Here is a 24479-nt window from a genome sequence, read left to right as displayed (position 1 = left end):
CTACCAAAGGTAATAATGGATATCCCAAAATACTGGAAAAGCAAGATTTGGATTTAAAATCACATCTCATGAAGATGATAGAGGACTTTAAGAAGAATATAACCAACTCCCTTAAAGAAATACAGGACAACACTGGTAAACAAGTAGAAGCCCGTAAAGAGTAAACACAAAAAATACCTTAAAGAATTACAAACAGGTGAAGGAATTGAACAAAACCACCCTGGATCTAAAAATGGAAATAGAAACAATAAAGAAATCACAAAGGGAGAAAACCCTGGAGATAGAAAACCTAGGAGAGAGATCAGGAGCCATAGACACAAGCATCACCAATAGAAAACAAGAGATAGAAGAGAGAATCTCAGGGAAAGAAGATACCATAGAAAACACTGGCAGAACTGTTAAAGAAAATGAAAAACACAAAAAGCTTCTAATCCAAAACATGCAGGAAATCCAGGACACAAACAGAAGATCAAACCTAAGGATAATAGGTATAGAAAAGAGTGAAGATTCCCAATTTAAAGGGCCAGTAAATATCTTCAATAAAATTATAGAAGAAAACTTCCTTTATATAAAGAAAGAGATGCCCATAAACATAAAGAAAGCCTACAGAACTCCAAATAGATTGGATGAGTAAAGAAATTTCTCCCATCCCAAAATAGTCAAAACACTAAATGCACACAAGAAATAATATTAAAACAGTAAGGGAAAAAGATCAAATTACATATAAAGGCAGACCTATCAGAATTACACCAGACTTCTCACCAGAGACAATGAAATCCAGAAGAGCCTGGGCAGATGTCATACACATCCTAAGAGAACACAAATGCCAGCCCAGGTTACTGTATCCTGCAAAACTCTCAATTAACATAGATGGAGAAATCAAGATATTCCAAGACAAAACCAAATTTACACAATATCTTTCACAAATCCAGCTCTACGAAGGACAATGTATGGAAAATTCCAAGACAAGAAGGGAAACTATACCATAGAAAAATCAAGAACATAATATTCTTGCAACAAACACAAAAGAAGAGAGCCACACACATAATTCTACCTCTAAGAACAAAAATAACAGGAAACAACATTAACTATTCCTTAATATCTCTTAAAATCAATGGACTCAATTCCTCAATAAAAAGACATAGACTTACAGACTGGATACTTAAAGAGGAACCAGCATTTTGCTGCATACAGAAAACACACTTCAGTGACAAAGACAGACACTAATTCAGAGTAAAAGGCTAGAGAACAATTTTCCAAGCAATTGGTCTCAAGACACAAGCTGGGGAGTCCATTGTAATATTGAATAAAATAGACTTTCAACCAAAAGTTATCAAAAAAGATAAGGAAACACACCATATTTATCAAAGAAAAATTCCACCAAGATGAACTCTCAATCTTGAATATCTATGTTCCAAATGAAATGGCACCTACATTCAAAAAAGAAACCTTATTAAAACTCAAAGCACACATTGCACCTCACACAATAATTATGGGAGACTTCAACACCAGCAATGGGCAGATCATGGAAACAGAAACTAAACAGAGACACAGAGAAACTAACAGAAGCTATGAATCAAATGGATTTAACAGATATCTGTAGAACATTTCATCCTAAAACAAAAGAATATACCTTCTTCTCAGTGCCTCATAGTGCCTTCTCCAAAATTGACCATATAATTGATCACAGAACAGGCCTCAACAGATACAAGAGGATTGAGATAATCCCATGCATCCTATCAGATTACCACGGACTAAGGCTGGTCTTTAATAACAACAAAAACAACAGAAAAACCCACAGATACATGGAAGCTGAGCAATGCTCTACTCAATGATAATTTGGTCAAGGAAGAAATAAAGAAAGAAATTAAAGACTTTTTTAAATAATGAAAATGAAGGCACAACATACCCAAACTTATGGGATACAATGAAATCTGTTCCGAGAGAAAAACTCATAGCTCTGAGTGCTTCCAGAAAGAAACTGGAGAGAGCATACACTTGCAGCTTGACAGCACACCTGCAAGCTCTAGAACATAAGGAAGCAAATATACCCAGAGTTGTAGACAGCAGGAAATAATCAAACTCAGGGCTGAAATCAACCAAGTAGAAACAAAGAGAATGATACAAAAAAAATCAACAAACCAGGAGCTGGTACTTTGAGGAAATACAACAAGATAGATAAACCCTTAGCCAGACTAACCAGATGGCACAGAGAGATTATCCAAATTAATGAAATCAGAAATTAAAAGGGAAACATAACAACATAATCTGAGGAAACCCAAAATATCATCAGATCCTACTAAAAAGCCTATACTCAAAGAAAAAATTGGAAAAATTTGGATGAAATGGACAATTTTCTAGACAGATACCAGGTACCAAAGTTAAACATGGATCAGATAAACCATCTAAACAGTGCCTTAACTCTTAAAGAAATAGAAACTGTTATTAAAAATCTCCCAACCAAAATAAATAAATAAATAAAGCCTAAATAATGCCTAGGACCTGATGGGTTTAGTGCAGAATTCTATCATACATTCATAGAAGACCTAATATCAATACTGTCAAACCTATTCTACAAAATAGGAACAGAAAGAATATTAGCCAACTCCTTCTATGAAGCCACAATTATGCTTATACCTAAACCACACAGAGACCCAACAAAGAAAGAGAACTTCAGACCAATTTCCCTTATGAATATCAACACAAAAATACTCTATAAAATTCTTGCAAAATGAAGAACACACCAAAATGATCATCCATTATGATCAAGTAGGCTTCATCCCAGGGATGCAGAGATGGTTCAGTATATGAAATTCATTCAACGTAATCCACTATATAAACAAACTCAAGGGAAAAAAACCCACATGACCATTTCAGTAGATGTTGAGAAAGCATTTGGCAAAATCTAACACCTGTTCATTTTAAAAGTCTTGGAAAGATCAGGAATTCATGGTTCATACCTAAGCATAGTAAGAGCAATACACAATAAACCTGTAGCTAGCATCAAACTAAATGGAGAGAAACTTGAGGCAATCCCACTAAAATCAGGACCTAGACAAGGTTGCACACTCTATCCCTACCTATTCAATACAGTACTCAAAGTCTTAGCCAGAGCAATGAGACAACAAAAGGAGGTCAAAGGGATACAAATTGGAAAGGAAGAAGTCAAAATATCACTATTTGCAGATGATATGATAGTATACTTAAATGACACCAAAAGTTCCACCAGAGAACCCCTAAACTTGATAAACAACTTCAGCAAAGTGGCTGTGTATAAAATTAACTCAAACAAATCAGAAGCCTTCATCTACTCAAAGGATAAATAGGCTGAGAAAGAAATTAGGGAAATGACATCATTTACAACAGTCACAAATAATATAAAATACCTTGGTGTGACTCTAATCAAGAAAGTGAAAGATCTGTATGACAAGAACTTCGAGTCTCTGAAGAAGGTAATTGGAGAACTCAGAAAATGAAAAGATCTCCCATGCTCGTGGATTGGCAGGATTAATATAGTAAAATAGTCATTTTGTCAAAAGAAATCTATAGATTCAATGCAGTCACCTTCAAAATTTCAACTCAAGTCTTCATAGAGTTAGAAAGAGCAATTTGAGTATCTAAAGAAATGTTCAACATCCTTAGTCATCAGGGAAATGCAAATCAAAACAACCTTGATATTCACTTCACACCTGTCAGAATGGCTAAGATAAAAAACTCAGGTGACAACAGATACTGGCAAGGCTGTGGAGAAACAGGAACACTCCTTTGTTGTTGTTGGGATTGCAAGATGGTACAACCAGTCTGGATATCACTCTGGAAGTTACTCAGAAAATTGGACATAGTACTACTTGAGGACCCAGCTATACCACTTCTGGGCATATACCCAAATGATGCTCCAACATAAAACAAAGATACATGCTCCACTAGGTTCAGCCTTATTTATAATAGCCAGAAGCTGGAAAGAACCCACATGCCCTTCAACAGAGGAATGGATACAGAAAATGTGGTACATTCATGCAATGGAGCACTACTCAGGTATAAAAATAATGACATCATTAAATTCATAGGCAAATGAATAGAACTAGAAAATATCATCCTGAGTTAGGTACCCTAATCTCTCTCACACACACACACACACACACACACACACACGCACGCGCACACACACACACACACACACACACAAAAAAAAAAAAACAAAACCAAAAAAGAAAAACAAAAATATCACACACATGGTATCTATTCACTGATAAGTGAATATTAACCCCAAAGCGTGGATTACCCAAGGTACAATTCACAGACCACATGAAACTCAAGAAGAAGGATGATCAAAGTGTTCATGCTTCAGTCCTTAGAAGGGGGAACAAAAATATTCATAAGAGGATGTACAGAGACAAAGTTTGGAGAAGACACTGGAGGAATGACCATTCAGAGACTGCTCTACCTGGGGTTCTAGCCCATATACATACAGCCACCAAACCCAGACAATATTGCTGATGCCAAGAAGAGCTTGCTGACTAGAGCCTGCTATAGCTGTCTCCTTAGAGGCTCTGCCAGAACATATCAAATACATAGGTGAATGCTCACAGTCAGCCATTGAATTGAGAATGGGGTCCCCATTGGAGGAGTTAGGGAAAGGGCTGAAGGAGCTGAAGGGAATTGCAACCTTATAAGAACAACAATACCAACCAACCGGAGCTCCCAGGGACTAAACAACTATCCAAAGAGTACACATGGACAGACTCATGGCTCCAGCTGCATATGTAGCAGAGAATGGCATTGTTGGGCATCAATGGGTGGAGAAGCCCTTGGTTCTGCTAAGGCTGGACCCCCCAGTGTAGGGGAATGTCAGGGTTGGAGGCAGGAAGTGGTGGGTGGATAGATGGGGGAACACTTTCATTGAAGAAGGGGGAGGAGGTATGGGATAGGGGTTTTATGGAAGGGAAATGGGGAAAGGGAATAACATTTGAAATGTAAATACAAAATATCCAATAAATTCATGGATGTAAACTGACTAGTAAATAGTGTGTTAAGAATTAGTCATCATTTTAATTCACAAAATTATCTGCTGATAGTACATGAGAAGAAAATGTTGTAAAGCATTTCACACAATGACAGGACAGTATAGAATGCTGAGGGACCAGACTTGGTATTTTTCACCCTAGATCAGTTGCCAAAGAGAAGTCATTCTTTGGTCTTGATTCTTTTCTCAGCATAAATATCATAGAAATTCATACTTCAACCTTCTAACAAGCTATTCAGCTCATGCATTCATCATGTAATTGCCAAGTACCTACCATGTTCCCTGTACTAGTCATACCTCCCTGTGATTTACAGGGTTCAGAACACACTTTTCTTGAGAATCACATTTTGGCATGTTGCATATTTTAAGCTTAAAGGAGTTGAAGAAAATTGAAGCAGAAAGGTCACCTTGACCTTACCTAAACTTATGGTGAGCAGACTGTAAAACCCTTAGGTGAGGATTCTCTCCCTAAACAGGAGGGAAAGAGCAGACTTACTTGTGAGGAGACAATGTGACCAGAAGACCTCATTAAACAGGACTTGCCAGGTTTTCCAAGCTTATTAACATTATATTCCATGTTCTATTCTGTCACTGTCCTTCACTACTGTCCACTCTTCATGAAGCTTACTGTAAAAATACTGAGTCAACTGGGTCATTTGCTTTCATTTCTGTGAAGAATCCCATGAAATTTAAAACATATTAAGTGGACATGCATGATTTCCAACAGTCACTCTCTTTTGTCCAGGAGTAGAAGATGTGAATGCTAAATAGGTAGAAGGAAAGAGCTTGTCCTCATCTGAATAGATTATAGAATAGAGGACATAAAACACTGATTAACTATCTTCAAGATAATACATGATCACAACTTGGGATAAGAGCTTACCAGAAGTGCTTGATAACAGATGAATATCATCTGAAGCCAAAGAAATAGCAGAAGGCTCTAACCTTAAAGTTGAACTCTGAATGGAGCCTCATTCTGGAGTTTCAGGTAGATCTGGCCGGTACTTCATGGTACTTCATCTGCTGCTTTGTGCTTTACTGCTCAGAGAGAGGTACTCACAAGGAACAGTACCTGAATGGGAAATGCATGTTTCCTTGCATATGGTTGTCTTGCTGTGGCAAAGTTCCTGACAGCAGCAACTTAAGGAAGGGTTTGTTTTGGTTGACTGTTCAAAGGTGTAGTCCATCAAAGCAGGGTCAACATGAGTCAACAGGAGCATGAGGAAGATGGCCACACTGATACGGTGTGTGCATGTGTGTGTGGGAGTATTCCACTTACTTTCTCCTTCATATTCATCCTGACACGTCAGACTATAGTGTGATGTCTTTCATATTTATAGAGTGTCTTCCTGTCTCAGTTGAACCACCTGAGACTCCAGAGTTGCATTCAGAGATATGTCTCCTTGATGGTTCCAAATCCAGTCAAGTTGGTAAAGAAGATTAGTCATTACAAGTGCCAAGTCTGTTAGTTTCTGGACATTCATCCAGTACACCCCAGTGCAGGGTTTCTTTGACATAATGTATGAGAGCAAATGTTTAAGAACAGTGTTTCCTCCTCTTCCTGGTACCTGTGTGTCAGTCTTTCTTTGCTTTTTGAATTGGGTGCATGTGTGTGCAGAGAGCTCTTAATATGATTAAGGCAGAAGTGTCCGGAAAGCAGCTATGTTCATGAGTGGTAATATAATGTGACTTGGTGGCACACACGGAAGTAGGAGAAGGTCTCATATACTTGGTACAATAGGGAAATGTAAAGTAGAAGCCTCCACTTTAGTCAAATGCAAGAAGTGAACTAGAATACAGTGTGCTTTTGTCATTGATGTCCCTTTCTCCCAAAGATATATAATGTTGTGCACTGAGGTTCTGATGAAGGTGATGAGCCAGTCTCTGGGAGCAGGCTACAAAAGAGAGTCGAAGTAGATATGTGGACATCCTAAGGATATATACCTTCCTTATTATTTAGATCTTCAGAAAGCAAAGATTAATAATTCATGAAACAGGGAAGAAAAGAATACAGGGCAGCTGAGCACAAAAAAGGACACATGTAAAAGTCTGACATGCTTGATGTATGGACATTCAGGGACTGGCAGGGAAAAAAGGTGAATGTAGAAGGAAGATGGTGACTGTGAATATGACAGTGGGGGCCAGAAGACTGAAGAATAGATAGGGTTAATTTGCAGGAGCTTGAGGGCTGTTCTAAGGAGTCTGGGAGTGTATGATCAATAGATACTTTTGCATGAAAATTCCTCAATTTACTCATGCAAGCAGAAAATGATTTCTGTGAGTGACTTTTCCATTTAAGTATCACAAAGTGAGTAACTAACCTGGCCATACATCCTGGTTTGCTTGGGAACATCAGGCCTTCTGTCATGTTCTTTGTTCTGAAGTGTCACGGATCGAGTAATCATTATATTCACCTTTGGGTATCATACTTCCTGAGCTATTACCATAGGTGTGGTGAAGTGATCCTGGGCAAGCACTCTGTTGTTTAGTTCTGCCATTTCTCATACAGGTTAAAATACTAAGTCTGCCATTGGGATCATGTAACAATGAAAATTTTAATGTATGACAAACATAAAATTGTATCTGGAACACCAAATATATTTAATAAACCGTGGTTTTTACACATCTCACTTTTGCTTTCTTAATTCAGGGATTTTAAGGGTAAACATGTAAAATACTCATATTTCATTCATATGAATTGACCATCTGAACTAGGAAAAGGACATATGGCCCAGAGGTCCCTAGTCTATAATGTGAAGGAAGTCAATCAATACAACCCTTCATCACTTCTGGGTATAATAGGTGATAGGCTCTGTGTTACATGGTTTATAGGTGGCTTTTCATTTACTGTTCCCAGAAGCTGATGGGGTGTAACATCGTGACTCTCATTTAGTTTAGACTATGAATTATTGAAATGTAACTAATCAACAAAGTGGAGACTTGGTCTTTCAGATTGGTGATACATACTCTTAACCATCATCTTCCATGGTCTGCCAATGCTCACCTTTGAGGCCAGCCAATGCTCAGCTCCTCTTAGGAGCCCACTAACACTACATATACATTTGTTCAAGCTTTCCCTCATTGGAATATATTTATATTTTCACTACGCAGCATTACCTGAGAAGAAGAAATGCAATCATTAAATCTGCTATGCTAGTTTACATTGAAAAGGGCCCAAGGGCCCAATTTAACTGGCCATAAACTCATTCCTCTTACCTACTTACATAAAGAGGTTTTTTTTTTGTCCTTTTCTGTCAAAACTATGGAAGCTGTGAGAATTCTGCTCAAGTATGCTAGACAGAGCATGATTTTAGCTGACCTTTCCTTCCCTTACTGGAGAATTGTAACCTTTCCTTATGTCCTCACACATCAGTCTCAGGTTTGTAACCCAATTTCTGACCATGTAGAATGTATAGAGATGCTTATTTATAAAGTAAGTATAAGACTGAATTGATGCTCTATGTATTCTATAGCTAAAAATGTTATGTGCATGAGACTGGTAAAAGGTTCTATCTTGGGGCTGGGGACTTAGCTCAGTGGTAGAGCACTTACCTAGGAAGTGCAAGGCCCTGGGTTCGGTCCCCAGCTCCGAAAAAAATAAACAAAAAAAAAAAAAGAACCAAAAAAAAAAGGTTCTATCTTACAGATTCAACTTGAGACTTACACGTTTCTTTTCCAGGGACTCTTTAGTCTGCTTTTCACCAAATAAACCTATTATTGTTCTCAGAGCCAAACCTACCTTGAGTGAATTCATTCTTCTACTATTTTCTTAATGCACATGCTTTGAAAAGACCCTTCACTTCCCAAGTCTGCTTTCTTTATTTGGATACCCATGAGTGGGGCAGGGATGTCTTGTACCTGTGAAATGTCACTTAAAGCCACCTTACAGTCATCTTCACATTGGAACACTTCCCCCACTTCTATGGGGGCAGTTTGTTAGCAGAGCCGAGGAGTAAAGTTCTCAGCCTCCATTTCTATGCTAGAAGGCTGCTGGTAAAAAGGACACAGGTTTACACTTTTAACTGAAATTTATTTCCTCTTATCTAACATCTTAAGCTTTCCATAGCTGCTCGGAGTCTCAGTTGCATAGTGTGAAACAGCCATACAAATACATAACTCTCCAGAATAATGGCTCTCCAAAGATACCTATATGCTTATTACCAGAACCTGCCAAGATACCACTCCACATGACAAAGGGGTCCTCACAGGCGTGATTAAGTCTAGGATCTTCAGATGGGAGGAGTATTCAATGTGATTCTGTTTAGCCTGACATAATCACAAGAGTCTTTATGCAAAGAGGATAAGCAGGTCAGTGGTAGAGAAGATGGAGTACTGGAACTGGAGACTGAAATAATGCAAGATAGAGATCATGTATGTAGGGACATCTAGAAGATGGGAAAAAAATAAATAGGTTTTCTTCTGCTGTCCCCGGGAGGGACACAATTCTGTTGATAGTTTGACTTTAGGTCTTCTAACCTCTGGGGATTATAAAGAACCTGGTAGTTAATGATTTTTCTCCATTTTTAATGATGTTACAGTTTTGTACATGCATCTGATTTTAGTGACTTTTCTTCCCATTTCTTTCTATGTTGCTCTCCTTGTTCTTCAGTGATCTTCTTGGTTCCATGTGTTTGTGCTGATACATATGTGTGGAACATATGGGGCACATTTTATGGAAATCATTATGGCTTATACATTTATACTTTATATTTGTGTACATCTTATGTTTTATATTTGTGAACTACTACACCCTAAAAATGGAAACATTTTACAGATAGAGACACTGAGTTAGGCGGAGTTAATTCAATAACAGTTCAAAGCCACATACCTGCCTAGCTAGGGACGGCAAACCTGGCCTTGTCTGTTTGCTTCCTTGACTGAAGGGCAGAGAGGAAGGCTAAGTGCAGAACCTGTCTTCTATTCCTACCAGGCTGCTCTGCTCTTGAGATCTTTTCTGTGCCTGAGACCACCTGGCAGGTCTGCTTCTCTCTCTGGAAAGCGTCCTATTGAGGATTCACCAGGAGAGGAACCTCCTGTAAAACTGCATGACAAGCTTCTCTGCTTACCTTCTAGTTCCTTGCATTCCTGGCGTTATGGACCATGACCTTGGATGCTTAGCAATGGTGGGACAGCTGGCCAGTAAGGTGACATGACAGGAGCTGTTGTGCCACCTGTGCCCTGTCCGTCAACTGCCACCTGCTGGGCCAGCCTCAGGCAAATCTGAAATGAGTTCAAGTAATCTTAGGAAGGCAGAGCATGAGAGGCAGGTGAGCAGGGCAAGATGTGAGGGGCATCTTGAGCCCATTTTCTTATAGTTGCTTTTGAAAAATCATAGTTTGAAACAGGGGAATTTATAAAGCATGTTTATAAAGCATGGCCCATACAGCCTTCTGCAGTCTGTGGCATAGTTCCTATTACTATTGCTACATATAACATTGTCTCTTAGCCTGTCCCTCTGTAACATGCAGTATCTGCTCTGCGAAAGCTTGCCTCTCATGTTGACAGAGACTTCAGAATGATGTGCCTTTCTGCTCCCAGGATCAGAGGGAGCCCCCTTTGCCTCTTGTCTGTGAGTTCCCACCCCGAGAACTGATGTGCTGGCTCTTGTGTTTGTCCCAACAGTTTTCCTCCTTTATAAGCCACAAATTACCCAGCAGAGTCTCCATGACAGAATGATGGAGCTGGGCTGGTATCGTCCACAGCTGGGCTGACTCAATAAAAGTGATAATGAGCACTAAGCAGGATTTGAAGAACGAGTGGAAAATTTGCTGCTATTGATATTCCCAGCAGCCATTTGCTCTAAAAGCATCCGAATGGGCTTCTCACTCAGGAAAGATCCCTTAGAGACAAACTGGAGCAGCAAAGAGAGTTCATACTTATGTCATGTCAAACAGTGGCTCAATATATACTACCCAATTTTATTTCTAAAGGCAAAACAAAAGGAAACAAAAACTCCAACAAGACAAAAACAAACTTACAATGAGTCTCATTTCATAGATTAAATGAAGTAAATTCAGATGGGTTAATTTCATTGACCCTGACCTCCTGGTCTTATGCTAGTTTTAGAAATTGAATAATTTTTGAATTTTTTAAAAAAATTGTTTTTTGTTTTTTTTTTTATTAAGTTTTATATAAGTGAGTATACTGTAGCTGTCTTCAGACACACCAGAAGAGGGCATTCGGTCCCATTACAGATGGTTGTGAGCCACCATGTGGTTGCTGGGAATTGAACTCAGGACCTGTGGAAGAGCAGCCAGTGCTCTTAAACACTGAGCAATCTCTCCAGCCCAATTTTTGAATTCTTAAGTAAAGATATGCATATATATGTGTGAATTTATGTGTGTGTTTGTGTCCATATGAATGTGTGTATGTGTGTATTTGTGTATATGTTTGTATGCATGTGTTTGTATGTGCATATATGTGTCTTTGTGTGTGTGTGTGTGTGTGTGTGTGTGTGTGTGTGTGTTTGAACCTAGGGCTCCTGTATGCTAGGCAAGTATTCTAGCATTGATTCACATACACAGCCTACAACAAGTTTTTGATGGGGTTTGTCAGTGTGTTTGATTTAGAAATATGTGGCTGTCACCAGTATGTCGCTTTGGGTCCATTTCTCACAATTTCAGGTAAAAGCATAGTGGAGCCAAGTCCATTGGGGATTGATCCCAATAACAGAAGTAGACACCAGCATACACATTTCTACCTGTACCTTATTCTCCACACTTAACTTACTTTGCCAGAGCTGTTCCAGTCATCTTCCCTATGCAGCACTTAACATTCTTGGGTCCTTGTAGTTCTACCGTCCATGCTCCTCACTGTTTCCTTGTCCACCAACTTCACCCAGGCTATACATGTGGCAGACTAGTTTTTGTTATTTTGTTTTGTGTGTGTGTGTGTGTGTGTGTGTGTGTGTGTGTGTGTGTGTTTGTTGGTGTGCTTATGCCGCGCTAGTAGGTAGTCCGAGGACAACTTAAGGAGAGTGTTCTCTCCTTCTACTCTGGAGTCCTAGGGATTGAACTCAGATCCTCTGTGCAGTAGAGCCCCATACCAGCTAATCCATTGCCCTGGCTCTCAGAAAATTTTGACTGACCAAATAGTTTGAAGGAAAAGGATCCAGGAGACATGATTTTTCCATTTATGATCCTGTATAACATTTTTATGGCTTTCAATTCACATTTTCAGTCTTGATTTGTAAGTTTTATTTCGTAGTTATGTAAGAAACGTGCATTATTTATCAGCCTTGCAACAGAGCCATAGTATTCATTATTTTAAAATCATAGCCAGGAAGTTCTGGCTTTCAGGTAAGAACACAGGGGTTTGAAAAGAGGGAATTCAGGGTCATGCAATGAATTATTTGTGGAAGCAGAACTTGAAGAGGTAACATCCATTTCCTATACACAGAGCACGTTACTGTTCATAGGCACACACATCATTTTCCTTAATTCTTGACAGGCCTAAATGGGTTAGGATGATTGAGTAACTTGCTTATAATAAATCCTTTTTGAACAGAAAAAACAAAACCAAACAAAACAATAAGAAAACCAAGTTCAATTAGGCCTTCTAGGCCCATAGCCCTGATTTTGGATAATAACCTCTTTTGAATTTCTTCATGAGTTATTTTATTATTGCATACATTTTTTGTGCAAAGCAATTGGCTTTTAATGACATTTGAATATGTATAGTATCTTGTGAGTGTCTCTTTATATATCCTGTTCTCACATTTTCACTGTTTGTATATTAATAACAATAACTTAGTTTATAAAAGGACAGACTTTTTGTACGTTAGATATTCAGCAACTTCAGATGAACTGCTGCCATTTTGTGTAGGGTAACGAATGGTGTGGATTTTATAATCTCTGTTGTCAGAGCCTTGCTGTATCTGTTATCAGCTGTTCTTTTACTGTTTTTGCACTGTGCATGTTATGAAACATGGTCATATATATTCTGTTAGATGCTTTGGACAACCATTAATTTTTTGTGTTGTCCCTATAATAGCACTGAAGTCTAAGGAGCTTCTCAGTCTAAGGGCACATAGCCCAAGGTCAGGACACTAGGAAACTTAGGGAACCAGATTAGCAAGGTCATGTCTATCAGCTCTAACCTTCCCTAGTCAGCCTGTGTTCCTACACTGGCTCCTGAACAGTGTGTGCAGGAAGAGGTGGACCATCCCCAGGACAGGTCGGAAGAGGCTGGTTGCATGCCTATAGCAAGCATATTGGTACCTGGACTCAGCTGAATCTAGTGCAAGACGTGCAGTACTCTGCTCAATACTCGTAGGAAGCATTAGCACAGCACTCCCGATAAGCACTGGCCAGGTGGCTGTACTGTTCAGCTTAGGTACAATACCAAAGACTAGGTACCTCAAACAACCTCTCATAATTTTCTTACAGCTCCAGGCTAAAAGTCCAAAGTTAAGGTGTTGAATGTTTAGTTTTATGCAAAGGCCTTTCTCCTTGCTTTGCAGATAGCTACCTTCTCTCTAAATCTGTCCTGGCCTTTTCTCTGTGACTGTGTACCCTTCATACCTTGTACGCTTCTTTACCTAGGACTCCAGCCATATTGGATTAGGGGCCTCTTCTTATGACTTTTAGCTCCAAATAAATTCACACTGGAGGTTAAAGGTCAACATAAAGTGTATGTGGAGGGGGCAGACATGGTTCTTGGCCTTTTGGCAAAGATTAAGTGAGAAATTTGGGTGGGTGGGGGGCAAACTCAGTGCTTCACAGTGGGCAACACACAGTTGAAACACATTATACTCTGCTCACAGCCCACATGTCCTTTCTCAGTGCTTATTTAAACATCTTCTACAGCTGCCAAATTTCTGAGCGTGGATGAGTTGTTTTGAAGCTTGTAAGTTGCATTTCCTTTCCTCCCTAAATATTGTGCTTACAAGCACACAATTTACAAATCGAAATGAGAAAGCAAGAAGGAAGGAAAGCTCCAATAAACCTTCGAGCAAAAGGAAAAATGTCTTTGGTGAAATGAAAATGAGGAAGCTGGGAGTTCTCTCTCAGCTGGAAAAATCAATTGTTACCTCGGCAGCCCTGACAGTGAGCTAGTTGTAATCAATTCTGTTAAAGTTAATTATACCTGCGTGAGTTCCACTCCAGCTCACTGTCAATTCAATGATCAGTATGGTGAGTTATGGGTGCCAGCTTCTAAAATGAACATCAATGATTGCTGGAATTAAGACCATTACAAGAGGATTTTTAAAAATAGTTTTGGAGTTCTATAAACTGCCCAGGAAGCTAGTTAGCTTGTTGTGTCAAATCACTCCCAAGAGATGGCTTATTAGAGTCCACATGGATGTGCTGCTTGCCCTGGAGGTTGAACAAAGCACAGAAAAAGCAAGCAGGCTTGGCGCTGTCTGACTTTGATTAATGATGCCAGCATTGTTTCCCTGTCATCTTGCTGTTTTCCTCTAGTGTTCTATCACAGACTTACTTCAAGAGGGAGAACTTCCATTGACCATATTTTGCTGGATGTTTGAGTTTTGCTCTTGACTCCAAAGTTTCAGACTCTAGGTTAATCCAGTACACAAGGCTGGGAAAATAAGCTCTTTTCTATAGCGATTGAAACCAAACCGAACCAACCAAACTAACAGCAGTGTCCCCACCCCACCCCTGAAAACAGAATGCTTAGGACTTATCTAGAATGCTAGGTTTAAAACTGCTTGATTAGTGCTCTGATGGTGTGATGACCAGGTTGCTCTGGGAATGTTTGTCCTACTACCTTCAACATGCAGCTGGCCAGGTACTGTTCTATGTAGCCAAGTCTGGCCCCCAAATCACAGTAAATCTCTTATCCTGGCCTGTTGAACACTGCAATTATAGGCCTCCATGCAACTGTGTCCAACTGAGTTTTGAGTTTTGAACTAATATTGGCGAGTATTCCAATGTATACTTTGTACTCAATGTATACTCAAGTAGCATCTTCTTCTATAATTTCTTATAAAACCATTTTCTCATCTTAGAAAAGAGTTGAACTGTATTTCATAATTTTAATTGTCTTGTGAGTCTGAATTTGAGTTTTAATCATCTGAAAGTGAATCCAATGCGCCTATAGAAATATAAGCTATCTAATCAAATTTAATTAAGTACACACATAGTTAGCAAAATATGTATGTTCCACATACTACATGTGACATACTAAAATATATTGTTATTCATATATAATTCAAATTTAAATGAATTTAAATTTAATCATATTTAAGGTTAAATGAATATAGGATTCTCGTTCTGTATTTTTATTTGTTGAATAGGAGTGAGGACAGCATGCTTTTCACTTGGGTAGAGCTCAGTAGAGCTATCCTCATGGTGCTCTTGTGCCCTTCCCATTCAAGCTGGTTGAATGGAAAGATTATACAAAATGAATTTAGAGTCACCATTTGAGGATGTTGAGCCATGATTCGTTTGGGTTGTTTTAGGAATTAATTCCTTCCTTCTGGTTCACTGAGGTCTGTGTGGTCATCTACACACTTGCTCAACTTCCCTGGCTGCCTAAGTGAGCAAGAAAAAACTATCTGCTGCACCAGAAAAACTGTAGGTCTTGGGTCTGTTTTCTTCAGCCCTTCACCTGCCCAGCTATCACACTTAACAGATGGCAACAATTAACACTGGACATAGCTTTCGTAAGCAATTGTCTCCCCTGTCTACCTCATGGGGTCGATAAGGCTCAGAACTTCCAAGTAACTCCCCAAACTCTTTACCATTGATGTATCAAAAATTTCCAAACATAATATTAGTAAGGCTCATTATTTTTCTAGAATTTGTATGATTATTTGTGAATCTGAGTAATGGATATTCTTCATAACATTGATAGTCATCTTTTGCTGAGTCTCAATTTTGGATGAGATATAGATAAATGCCTAGAAAACATAATTTATCAAAACTGACATATGAAAATGGAATCATGACCAAACCAATACCAAGATAGTAAGCAGATCAGCAATCAAAAACCAGTCTCCTAATAGTCTGAGTGTGTAGCACTCAGAGGTGGGAACACTATGTCTGCCACGCTCAACTCCTAGAACCATAGGGGGAAACTTCAGTTTAGAAATACATCAAACCAAAAGTATCCAAATTGAATGCATTATTTGGGTTGGTGAGATGGCTTGGGTGGTGGTAGGGGCTGGCTTCCACTAAGTCTGATGATCTGAGTTTGATCTCTTGGTAGCTTCACATGTGCTCAGTGGCACCCTCCCCTCAAAAATCCATAACCTAAGAGGATGGGTTAAAGAACTTCAAAGAAATCTCAAGATTTTATAGCTTCAGGAAAAACATATGAGGCACTGAAAAGAATTATTACTGTCAATTCTTTTTAAACTCTTCAAAAACTGAAAAAATGATAAACCATCTCCAAAGAAACTTTTGACAATATATACAGCAGCAAAATGGAAAACAGGACTGCTGTGAGAGAACTTACAATACCTATGAATAGTGCTTTCCAAATGATGAATAACAGGAATCTACTTTAAGTGTATAAAGCAGAAAGGATCATGAAGACATAAATGAACCATGTATAATAAGAGCAATTAACAAAATATTAGAGGTCAGCAGAAGATTTTCTGGGTGCTGGTTTGGCTTAGCAGAGGAGAGCAGATGTAGGCAAGAATGCTCATAAAGACTCAGAATGAAAGACCCCCGAAGCGGGAGACCCTCACTCAAGTCTCGGGATGATGCGACCCCCCAAGAACTCACGTACGACCATCCTTGCTGTAAAAACACGAGGTTTATTGATAGGAACCAGTGCACTGGGGTCGAGACCCGTATCCCACACAGGGGCAGAGGAGTTCGAGGATGAGTAGCTGGGAGAAGAGGTATTTAAAGGAAGAAACCACAACCCAAGGGGGTAGGGAGGGCATCATTTGAAAATGTCGAGAATACCAGTGAAAAATCACAAGGAGAAGCTTCCTGTTTTATTCTATAGAGAGAGGACAGGAATGACTACATCTGAGTGTAGCCAGAGAAGGCTTCGAGATACACGAAAGGAAGCCTCAGCTCGGGTGAGATCCACAGGAAAGAAAACAGGAGGTGAAAAGTGGAAGGCAATTTCCAAGAAATATCCAGTATTGTCTCACTGGAGAATTCTTAATGATCAGATTGTGTAGAGTCCTAAAATCCACTAACTTCTTTATCAGTTGGTGTAGCAATAGCCATCAATTATCATGTGGCAACGCTGTTTCAGACATCTTTAAATAAGCTTTGTATATGCAAGTTAATTTAATTATCATTGTTGAGTAACCGGAGGGACAGAGATGTTGTGAAGGTTTTAAGAGGTTGCTCAGGTAACCACCTGGCCTGTCCCAGAAATTAGCCCTAATGCTATGCTCCAGTAATCACGGTTTTCTACGGTGGCAGGCTAATTAATATGCAGAAGATAAATGACAATCAGATGGTTTATTATCTTAATTTAGTCATTCTGTAAGTATTTGTTGAATTCTAGAGTCTATGCTAGGTATGGTTATTGGAAAGTCATTTCTCAACTGAACTGTAATGAGAGATAGTTTATTCCTGGAATGAGAGAGATGGCTAAGTCAGCAAAGTTCTTGCTATACAAACATGAATATTTGACTTTAAATCCCTAGCAACTATCTTTATAGCTGGTCACGGTGGCATAAGCCTGTAATCTTTGGGCAGGGGATGCGGAGATCAGTCCAGATTCTTAGAGCTCACCTGCCAGCCAACCTCGACAAACTGAAGAGCTTTAGTGAGAAACCACGTCTCAAATGATAAGACAAAAAGAAATTGAAAAAGACGTGTACTAACTACTGACCTCTGTAGGAGGAATGGCAGCAAAGCAATCATAGGAAGAGCAAAGTGCTCCTTGAAGGGAGCGGAGCACTTGATCAGATTACCTTCCCAGAATCCAAGAGATCCATACCTAGCATTGGTAGAGGTCCTATTTCATGTGGACTTTTTCTCCTTTGATGAGATAGGACTGAGCCCTGCTGACAAACATCGGGCAATTTTGCCCAAGGGACACTCCCCTCCTATTGGTTAGATGGAGGGACCCAATAACCTCGCAATGGCAACTGCCTTCTCGGCTTCTGGAAAGGGGGCGAGGTTATGTTTGTGTTTTCTCCCAGAACACAACTGTGCCAATATGAGCGCCCTCCAGAGATATGTGCCTGGTCACAGACCAGGAGGCAATAAAGGAGCCAGGAGAGGACCAGGAACGGGATACGTAATGTATATACTGTGTTTATTAATTTTTCTTCAGTCTGGGAGGGCCGATGAGCTCTGGGCTTTGGTGTCCTTAGCCCCATTCTTTTAACTGTGGCAGGTAACTCCCTGGCCTACCCTGTGTTTCTCTTCCAATGTGAGTTTGACTTTGCTCTTCATAGACTTAGTCACCTCTACACGACTGTTACAAGGCACCTTGCTCACAGAAGAAATTCTCTACTTTAACACCACCAATGTTTCCTCTGTCTGCCCTTGTATTCAACTACACAATATGACCATGGGCAGCTTTCATGGTAATCTAACCTATGGCACCAGTTAGGCATGGAACTTCAGGCTCTCCTTACTGATTACAAATCCCCAAAGTATCCCCCGACCGTATCACGTCCATCCCTGTCTCAGTGTCCAAGGAGTCCTCAAATGCTCACTTTTGTGAGACTTCCTATCCCTTGGGAACACTGCCAGCCTACTCTAGGTGTAAGATTTGCCAGGGCCTACCAGACATTATCTAAACTCACACGTGGCATGTGGAGATTACCTCACATAATGCTTCCAATACTACTCCATCTGTTAGCAGAAATCCCATTTGATTTCAACATGACCCTATTATGAGTAATTGCGATTTATGTGGCCCCTCTAATTGTCTTGATTTATGCCATCTTACCATCCTAAAAGGTAGTCCTCTCTTTAATGGGATGTATTTCCATACAAACTGGTTTGCAAAAAATATGGACTGGGGTGATCCCCATGAATGTAACCCATTCACAGCAAAGTTGGCTGGAAAGCCACCACAGTCTGTGTTTGATCTCCCTTTTTTCTTTCTTGTCATCAATACCTCCATTATCAGAGACAGCCTTAACTGCTTTAATGAAAAATGTCTCTTGACCACCTGCTGGATAGGATATTCAATAACAGCTCTCCTGATGAGGGAAGCAGCTGACATTTGGATGCCTGTGGTAAATACTACTCATTCTCGTGCTATCAGTCTGATGACCCAGACTCACTTCCAACCGTTACACTGGGGAAAGGGATTTTGGTATGATAGCTGCCATCATTGTAGGCATTGCCAGGGAGACAACAGCTGCTGTTGTCTTGACCCAGACAGTCACTATGATGGAGACTGTTAATGTGGCAGTCAGCTGAGGTGCTACAGGTGCAGGAGGTACTAAATCACCATCTTTATCAAGCCATCCACATTTTACAACAACAGATTGACGTAGTGGCAGAGGAGTTGGCCCTTGTCAGTGACATGTCTCTTCTGGCCTGTGACCCCAGGTTTCAATCAATCTGCCCAACCCCTTATGAAGTACATAAGACCACTGAAGCAAAACAGCAGTTGGCTCAACATTGTGAAGGTACCTTTTCAGACAAATTCCTTAACTATTCTGTGCTGTTAAGGGAGAACATAGCCAACTTCAGTGTGAGCAGGGTATCTGTTCTCTCCTTCGATTCTGGGTTCTTGGGGAAAGTTTGGGACAATACTAAGAGGCTGTTTGACCCCTGTGATGAAAGAAATTGTCATACTAATAATTATTTTATTTAAGTGTCTCACACAGTATGTTTCAAGGCAGAGCTCTATAAAGAAGGTGACCCTCCAGGTGCTGATGGTTCTTGAAAATCCTGATTGCAGCCCCCTTAAAGATGTGATCAAAGGCTGGATGGCAGAGATCCATGAGACTACGATGTAGGCCATTCCTCATCTCCCCGTTGCATGACGTACCTCCAGAGTGATGTCTCAGAGGGCTGGTAGTCAATGACAGATAAGATCCCAGAAGACAGTACAACCTAAGACAGGCACAGTCCAGTATACTGGGAATATTCTGATGTGAGGTTAACACTGTGGATTCAATGGGACCCTGGCTCCTACTAGGCTGTCAAAATCTAAAGATAAAGGGGTGGAAATGGAGGAGGAACAGCAGTGGTTACCTCTGCATAAACACTGGGGTTTGGGAGAGAGTACACACCCACAAAGGCAACTGCTACAGGAGGACCTAATTGAAGACTGCTTGAGAGACCAAGGATTGCTGAGACAATGCCAGTCAAACAGAACTGCTGTATGAAAGGGATGCTTTCTTGGAACTAATTGTTAGTAGCTACACGTAGGAGATTTACAGCCATATTCATTAAACTCTGCTTATAGGTCTCAGAAGTCCTGTATTAACCTAAGAGTAAATGTGTAAAGGTTCTTTCTTCCTTTTTAAATTTTGATGTCAGAACATTATAGATGAGATGTATAGGAGTGGCTGATAGATGAATAGCTGAAAATAATTTCAGTCCAGTCACAGCCTTCCACTTCTCTGTAATTACAAGTTTTGTATATTCTGTCTTGTAGAATATTTAGCAGAGGTATGACTTTTTTTCAATCTTCAGAACACTTCAGTTTGCAACACCAGAGATCCAGTCAATCCAACAGGTTTCCTATCCTCAACATTATGTTTCATCTTGTGTTGTTTTCAAATTTGGTACATTTTAGAAATAGCAGTTGAGTTTCAACTGACTTCATTTTTTTTAAAACCTGGCTTAAACCTGGAGACCCTCCACTGTTTAAACTATGCAGTTGATTATGATTGAGAACCACTCCACAGTACTTGGTACTAAACAAATTTATCACATTAGTCATTTAGGAACATCTTAAAAACCTAGTCTAGTTTTGCCACTCACCTCCTCCTATTTTCCTGACTAAATGACCTGAGATTCTTTAAGAGTAGAAAGCAAGAGCCTTTCTTGTCAAGGGCATCCTTTATGCGTCAGATGCTGGTGCCTACAGAGCCATACTTTAGAATCATCAGACCGTTGCCAAGCGTGAAACTGAAGGAGGTGGTGTGCCGAGCCTGGTTTATGAACTGAGTCACATTGGCCTCGGAGAAAGGATAGACTTTAGCCATGTGATAAGGAATAGAAAGAAGAGTTATCCCATGGTATCTGAATGTGACTTGATTAGTGTGTTGTCTTAAACATGTTTTTCCATGACCTTTTGATAGAATGTGGTCTGAGATCAATAGAGTCTACAAGGACATACTAGAAAGGCACCCTGGGGCTCATCCTTAATTTTAAACATCTCCAGGTAATTTTCCTTGATTTATATGAATGTTTAAGAATCATTGCTGCCTCCCAGATGGCCAGTGAACTGTAATATTATTGAGGGCATCGAGTAGGACTTAGTAGGTTTTTGAAATAATTTAAATAGCCATTTTTATTGTTGTTGTTTTAAGGCAGAATTTTATTCTTAGTTCGAGCTGGTCTTAAAATCTTTTTATTATATTTGTGCGTGTGAGTGCTTTCGTATAAGTCTGTGTACTATAAACATGCATTACTTGCAGGGGGCAGAAGAGGATATTGGATCCTCTCGGATTGAGTTTTAGATAAGCTGTGAACCTCCGTGTTGGTGCTGGGAATTGAACCTAGGACCTCTGGAAAAGCAGCCAATGTTCTTAATTACAGAACCATGGTTCCTGTCCTTACCCTTGATTTCCTTTTGATCTTCTCTTCTCAGCCTCATGGGTGCAGGAATTACAAGTGTGATCTACCATGCTGGGTTTAGAAACACATCATTAAATCACTTCAGCAACTTTATATTATGACCATTTTACGAATAGAACCCAGGGCTTCGTGAGCTTATATATTTCTTTGAACTTCAGATTTAGTGATATGATTTAAGACTGCAATTTACCTTGCTATCCACTATCTTCTTGAATATCCAACAGCATGAGAAACATAAGAGTGGATTCAGAAAATTTTTACCAGGCAAAGATTCTTGTAATAAATTAGAAATATCTTTATGTCAGAACATGTTTCAAAATAAATACACTCTGAACTAGAGAGGTCACAGTGCTAGCTTGTGAGTGACAGGGTGAGAGTGGTGCCCACAACTCCTGGCTCTTCACCCTAAGGCCACAATGTCACCCTTTATTACTGCTAATGCCTCATGTTGCCTGTTACAATGGTAGTTTCTTAAAGCTCTCTGATTTCCAAGGCCATTCTAAAACAGAGCCAAATAAGCACTTTGGGTAGAAAGAGCTTTAAAATGTACCTGGGTAGAAAATTACCTTCAGTAGATTATATTTAGAGTCACCATATGGCTTCTAGTTAGTTCACAAATGCAAGAGAGCAGGGGATTCCTATTCTGAGTCCCCGATTACCCTACCTATTTTTTCAGGTCAGCCAACTGGGTAACTGCTGGTCTTTTCAGATCAATAAAATATCTCCCAGCTTTGAATACATGGTGAGTTTTGGCCCTTTATAGCATGTGAAAAATTGTAGACTTTAAAAATCTGTAACAGGCAATGATGTCAGTTTTGTCTGACCAGTCATTAATATTACATTTGTATCAAATGGGGTAAATTTCTTGATACAGCCAAGGCTGCTTTACTTGGTTGTACAAGGCTAAATAAATCATAGGTTTTACACACACACACACACACACACACACACACACACGGTTTTATTCTCAATTTCTGAACATGATTTTCAGTTTGTAAAAAATTTTTCTTTTCAAACTTTGTTTTTTTTTCATTTTTTTCTTGCTTTTTATGAAAGCCAGCAATCAAGTCGAAAGGTCTAAAACCAGAAATTTAACATGAGACCGAGAGCCACTGCTCTCTCATTTTCCCTATGTGTTTTGAAATTCTCAAAATAAGCACGGCATTTGCTTTGATTTTGATCCATCACCATCACAATTCTGGTATGTAATTGAGAGTTTGACTCTCCCCTGTTTCCTTTATCCCAAGTTGAAATTAATTAATATTAGTCTAAGTGAGTTTAAGTTAACAGAAGATCTTGCTAGTAAGCAGGGAACCAGATCATTGTCATCATGTGTGGGCTGTAGTCTGTTGACTGTGCCACAGACTTTAAAACAATTTAATTTTTTGTCTTTTCTTTTGAGACAGGTTCTGATGCACACCAGACTGACCTCAAACTCTAATTTACCTAGGCTGACTTTAAATTTCAGATCCATCTGCTTCAACCACCCAAGTGCTGAGATTTTAAGTGAGTACTATTTTTAGATGTATAATTATGTGATATTGGGGATCAAACCCAGGGCTTCATGGGTGTTAGGAAAATACCAATTGATATACATCCCTAGTCCATAAAACAACCTCTTGATGTTTGTCTTTAATCTTTTTAGAGTAAAGTCTATTTATGCAAAGAAATTGACCCTAATTTTCCTTGGATCTAGGCAGATGCTTATGACTGAAAGCCTAAGAGAGTGAAAACAATCAAAAGTGTTAAGTCTTAAAGATATAGGCCCATTGTTTTGGTGAGTTTGTTATTCAAAGGAGAAACGGAATAGTTGATATTTGGCCAGTCCATGAAGGGCAGATAGGTTTTGACAAATGAAAAACATGAAGAAAAAAGGAAAGGAAAGAAAGAAGCAATACAGTAAGCAGAGGGGAAGTCGGGTGGGGGGTGGAGGGGGCTTAGTATTCAGGAAGCACAGGAAGTGACTTTTCTTTTGCTTAGAGCAATCCTCTGGGGCTCACTTGCAACAGGCCAATAAGACTTCACACTAAGTACAATAAGCTTTGTTATCTATTTAGTTTCCCAGTCTGCAGGAAACTCAAAGTAACAATGCAGAAAACACCAATGAGGCTTTTAGAGGCCAGAACGTTGACAGCAGCCAGGAAGGATACCAACACCTCAAAGTCATGGAGTAGAAATCTGTGACATGCAGGCTGAGGAATTTGAAGAGCAGGGAAAGTGAGAGCCAGCAGCAGGAGAAAGAACAATTGCTGAAACAGTAACTAGGATTCTTAATATTAATCTGGAGTCTTCAGTATTTCCATTTTATTTCAAGAAGACAGAACATCGTGACATGTTAAGAAATGTCTCAAAATGAAGTGTTTTGTTGCTCAGTGGGAACCTTCTATTCATCTGGAGAAGTCATTGTCATCCCCCCCCCACCCCCGGCAGTTTGCTTCCATATTTGATAAATGGTTGAGCTCATTGTTCATGTTAGGCATTGAGATATGAACTGAAAATACACTGATTAGCAGAACATGATGTACTGCCTATTTTCATGTTTCTAAAAGTTTAATGTTTTAAAAAATTTATGTGCAATGATTAGTTTAACGACATTGTGGTATCTTAGATTATTCCCTTAGAATTTAGACAAAGCTAAAATTGTACCATGAAAGGGACTCCATGTTTTATGAGCACAGGAAGCAATCACGCTTGATTCAAGATGTCCACACAATTTGAGGCTCAACACTTCCAGAACAAGTAAAGGAAAGAGGAACATAGGAGAGGGAGCAAGAGTTTTATACATAAAGGAAACTGAG

The 24479-nt window shown here is 39.5% G+C and overlaps 1 pseudogene; it reads left to right on the top strand.

Moving 5' to 3' along the window:
* Positions 1-18046: 18046 nt before the first annotated feature.
* Pgk1-ps7 (phosphoglycerate kinase 1, pseudogene 7) overlaps positions 18047-24479 on the top strand; it is a 56259-nt pseudogene continuing 49826 nt past the window's right edge.

This window comes from Rattus norvegicus, chromosome 1 (genome assembly GCF_021556685.1).
Source record: "Rattus norvegicus strain SHRSP/BbbUtx chromosome 1, alternate assembly SHRSP_T2T, whole genome shotgun sequence".
In the NCBI taxonomy this organism is placed as follows: domain Eukaryota; kingdom Metazoa; phylum Chordata; class Mammalia; order Rodentia; family Muridae; genus Rattus; species Rattus norvegicus.
The sequence above is the reverse complement of the archived record's forward strand: the minus strand, read 5'-3'. Positions and strand labels throughout refer to the sequence as shown.